The sequence below is a fragment of the Cyprinodon tularosa genome, unplaced genomic scaffold (genome assembly GCF_016077235.1).
Source record: "Cyprinodon tularosa strain WSP-4 unplaced genomic scaffold, ASM1607723v1 ctg743, whole genome shotgun sequence".
NCBI lineage: Eukaryota > Metazoa > Chordata > Actinopteri > Cyprinodontiformes > Cyprinodontidae > Cyprinodon > Cyprinodon tularosa.
The window spans coordinates 325660-330783 of NW_024039500.1; the positions used below are offsets into that span (position 1 = coordinate 325660).

The 5124-nt window shown below is 42.5% G+C and overlaps 1 long non-coding RNA gene across 1 annotated transcript; it reads left to right on the top strand.

Annotated features, from left to right (window-relative positions):
• The first annotated feature begins 4430 nt into the window (after window positions 1–4430).
• On the top strand, window positions 4431–4719 carry LOC119773103. The gene is made up of 2 exons (XR_005279339.1): window positions 4431–4567; window positions 4636–4719. It is a non-coding gene; the product is annotated as an uncharacterized LOC119773103 (long non-coding RNA).
• The last annotated feature ends 405 nt before the right edge of the window (window positions 4720–5124 follow it).

Sequence of the window (5124 nt, forward strand, 5' to 3'; positions counted from 1 at the left end):
GTACTATATATACAAAAAAAGAAACAACAACACTGCTTCATATTAAGCAGGATTTACACCAGTATCACATTTTTAACTTTACTTTTAACACTTTTGGTTTTATTTTTTGGCTCTGTAAAGGCTCACCAGAGAGAATAACATAAAGTTGACATGACTATAACAGCTGAATGCGGCGATTTCTTAACCTGACAACAGCCAGATGCATGTCTCGCTCCGCCCAGCTCCACTCACATACATCTGGGAACCCGCTCATTGAAAGTGATTTCCCCAACCGAATTTATGGTCTGTCCAATCAGGACGCAGGGTGGGTGTGTCCTGGAGTGGAGAAGCGACAGTGAGATTCCAACAACAATGGCGGCTGGCATTGAGGAAGCAAGCGTTAGCATTGATGCACAAATTTATTTAATTCAATTCAATTCAGTTTATTTATATAGCGCCAAATTCACAACACATGTCATCTCAAGGCACTTTACAGTTCAACCAGATCATACAGTCAAATTGATACAAAGTTTTCTATCTAAGGAAAACCAGTTGATTGCATTGACTCAAATACAATCCCCCACACTAAGCATGCTTGTAGCGACAGTGGAGAGGAAAAACTCCCTTTTAACAGGAAGAAACCTCCAGCAGAACCAGGCTCAGTGTGAGCGGCCATCTGCCGAGGCCGACTGGGGTTCAAGGAGACAGAAGCAGAGATACAAAAAGCAGCTGTAAAAGGCGGCCCCGTCCAGGAAACACACAGCCAGGCAGACGAGCTCCAAGGCAGCTCCCATGCCAGAGGACGAAGAGAGCCCATCCACTCAGTCACGGTCAGAGAAACAGGACCACACTGGAAAACAGGCCGATCTCCAACATCTATAAACAAGGGTGTTGATAGAAGCAGCACAGCTGATGTTTCTTTCCAGGATGACGTCACAGCCAAACAGGAACAGACGAGGCAAAGCTACTCTGAGGAAAAGCAGAGAGAGCAGAAGGTTAGAGATTGAACTAACAGATTCTGCAGAATAGGAGAACAGAGAGAGAATGAAGCAGAATGATGAAATGGGGGTCCCTATGTCCTCCAAAAGTCTAAGCCTATAGCAGCATAACTATAGAGATAGCTCAGGATAACCTGAGCCACCCTAAGTATAAGCTTTATCAAAAAGGAAAGATTTAAGCCTAGCCTTAAAAGTAGACAGGGTGTCTGCCTCACGGACTAAAACTGGTAGTTGGTTCCACAGGAGAGGAGCCTGATAACTAAAAGATCTGCCTCCCATTCTACTTTTAGAAATTCTAGGAACCACTAGTAAACCTGCAGATTGAGAGCGAAGTGCTCTGTTAGGAACATAAGGAACAATCAGATCTCTGATATAAGATGGAGCTTGGCCATTTAAGGCTTTATATGTGAGAAGGAGGATTTTAAATTCTATTCTTGATTTAACAGGAAGCCAATGAAGAGAAGCCAGGATAGGCGAGATATGATCTCTCTTTTTAATTTTCATTAGAACTCTGGCTGCAGCATTTTGGATCAGCTGAAGGCTTTTAACTACAGTTTGTGGACTTCCTGATAGTAAAGAATTACAATAGTCCAGCCTTGAAGTAACAAATGCATGGACTAGTTTCTCAGCATCACCCCTGGACAGGATATTTCTAATTTTTGCAATGTTCCTCAGATGAAAGAAGGAAATTCTAGAAACCTCTTTGATATGGGATTTAAATGACAGGTCCTGATCAAAAATAACACCAAGATTTTTTACTTTATTATCTGAAATCAGTTTAATCCCATCCAAATGAAGTGACTGGCTAATCAGTTTCTTTTTCAGAGACTCTGGTCCAAAGACTATAACTTCTGTTTTGTCTGCATTCAGAAGCAGAAAGTTAAGAGTCATCCAGGTTTTTATGTCTTCAAGACATGCCTGTAATCTATGTAATGGGTTAGCTTCATCTGGATTTATAGACAGATATAGCTGGGTATCATCAGCATAACAGTGGAAATTAATCCCATGCTGTCTAATAATTCCACCAATTGGGAGCATGTATAAAGTAAAGAGAATTGGTCCTAGCACTGATCCCTGTGGTACTCCACAGGTAACCTTTGAGCGTGTTGAAGATCTATCATTAACATGAACAAACTGAATTCGATCAGATAGATAAGATTTAAACCAGTCTAGTGCTGTTCCTTTAATTCCAACAAAATATTCAAGTCTTTCTAAAAGAATATTATGGTCAACTGTATCAAATGCAGCACTAAGATCCAACAGGACGAGCACAGATACAAGTCCATTATCTGAGGCCATGAGAATATCATTAGTGACTTTCACCAGAGCTGTTTCAGTGCTATGATGAGCTCTAAAGCCAGACTGAAACTCTTCAAAAAGTTCATTATGGTGGAAGTGATCGCAAACTTGTTTGGCAACTACTTTCTCAAGAATTTTGGATAAGAAAGGAAGATTGGATATAGGTCTATAATTGACCAAGTCATCTGGGTCAAGAGACGGTTTCTTAAGCAGAGGTTTAATTACAGCAACCTTAAAAGCTTTAGGTACATATCCCTGTAGCAGAGATAGATTAATCACATCTAAAATGGAGGAGGAGATCAAAGGGAATACCTCCTTAAATAACCTGGTTGGAACCGGATCCAACATACAAGTTGAAGGCCCAGATGAAGACAATAATTTTGCTAATTCAGAGAGTTCAACTGGATCAAAGCAGTCTAAACCCGGTTCAGATTCCATGACTACCTCAGGTACAATCGCGGATAGAGGAGTGCTTATGATCTTATTTTTAATAAGATCAATCTTATTTATAAAGAATCCCATAAAATCATTGCTGCTAAGAGCAGGTGGAATGGACGGTTCAACAGAGCTATGGCTCTGGGTGAGTTTGGCAACTGTATTAAAAAGAAATCTAGGATTATTCTTATTCTCCTCTATTAATGAGGAGAAGTATGCTGCTCTTGCTTTACAAAGGGTCCTCTTATACAGCAGTAAACCATTTTTCCAGACTAGGAAGGACTCTCGCAGGCCTGTGGAGCGATATTTTCTCTCCAGTTTCCTAGCATTTTGCTTCAAAGTACGCAGCTCTGCATTTAACCAAGGAGCAAGCTTTCTATTTTTAACGGTTTTCATTTTCAAAGGAGCTGCGTTGTCTAGATTTAGATCCAATGCCTTTGTGCGTTTTGATTCAATGCTGAGTACAACCAAACTTGATAGTCTCTTTTTAGTCATAGTTGACCACAAATATGTCTTTATGAGTATGAGACGTCAGGCCTAATTAACATCATAGTTGGAGAAAAAACGTTCTGCAACCTGATTTTTAACCCCTCAAAATCAGCATTGCAGCTATGCTAGCAACATTGTGCTTTCTTATGATTTAATTTCTCGATAGATAGTTAATCAGTTTTTACCTGTTTCATCCCGTGTCTCCTCTCCCCATGACCCCATGGCTACCTCACGCTAAAGACGCGTAACAGCCGCCCTGTGCTACAGAGAGCATGAACAACTATAACAACTATAACAACCCAAACACACAGGATTTCAGAATCATACATCAACAGTTTTTAAGTTCATACACTCACCAGATCTGAACGCCCTGTTAAAAAGCTTCACACCAATGAGTGGAGGTAATGCAGCCTGATGATATTTACACCCCATCAGATACCGTTCCCCCCATGTTAAGCAGGGGAAACGCTATCTGACAGGATTTATTGGCCCGTCAGATGGCGTTCCCCCTCAATGTCATTTAGGTTGAGTTGCAATAAATGCAAAACTCTCTGCAGGTACTTGTCTTTGTTGTCCACTCTATTCAGCTGGCTTTTGAAACACACGGCGAGAAGGTGCATTCAAATCATGGGTCTAAACAAAAGCAATAGAAAAAACATGAATGTTAGAACTCCAAGCACAGAGAAAAGCTTGTTCATTAGTTTTGCTTGATTCTTTGTGTTTGACACAATTTCAACCACTGGAAGTCTTCAAACCTCTGTGGTTGAGCAGTCCAGCCTCTCTGCCTTACACACCCATGGAAACATCTTGTTTTTGAGAAGATCACTGGATTGTTTGGCAAACATGATTTTCTAAATGTTTTCTCTTGTAAGAGATGTTTTGGGAGCTGGAGAAGTTCCACCTTCCTCCAGCAGAGTCCGCCGTGGATCCTCCTGAGCTGAGCTGCCTGCACACCTGTGACTGATCATCTCATCAGGAGGACCACAGTACTTAAGCTGTCTTCAGAACTTGCCTCGACGCCGCAGTGTTTTATCCGTTTGGTTAGCACCTAAGCCTAGAACCCCCTGAGAACTTTGCTATCTCTGAGTCCAGTTTGGATTCTAACATTTTTGTCTCTGCTTCCAGGTTACCTGTTTTTCTCCTGGGAAGCTCTGGAAGAGCTTGACCTGCCGAGCCTGCCCTCTGAGCCAAACCTGAAGACTCTCTTCTGGATTTCCAAGCAGCTCTGGTTTTAGAGCTGGGAACTCAAACCAAGGTCAACACCCTCACTAGAAGTAAGACGCTGAAACAGTTATCGGACTCTGCTGAACCAAACCATCTCCGGACCCAACAGTTCCTCTCCCAAAGTCTCTTCTACGCATCTCAAGGTACAAACCTGAATCTCTCAAGATCAATTCCAACCAAGCCAACGCTAACTGAACTGTCTCCCTCACAGACTCCAGTGAACCAGTCCCCAGGCCTGAACCAGCAAACTGTACATTTACTACGTGCTTGTGTAACAATAAACTTGTTAACTTTTCCCCTGAGTCCGTTGTGTTCTGCATCTTGGGCCTCTCTGTAAACCCATCATGACAGAACACTGCGGCCAAACACAAGGCCCAGCAGACCACCTCCGTCGACTATTGGAGGAGCGGGAGGCTCAAATCCATGGACATGTTCAGGCTCTCAGTGAGTTAAACACCCACATTGAGTTACAAAACCAAGTTGTTCAAAACTATGCTAACCACTTGAACAGAGCTAACGCCACGCCGGCCGTACAACCATTTCCGGGTCCAGTTCCGCCTCCGAGGTCACCGGCAGTGACGTCATCACCAGAGTTCCGCCCAAGTCTACCTGAGAAATTCTCCGGTAATGTAAAAGACTGCAAGGGATTTTTACTTCAATGCCGTCTTATTTTTCTGAACTCTCCTGGCAGTTTTCCCAC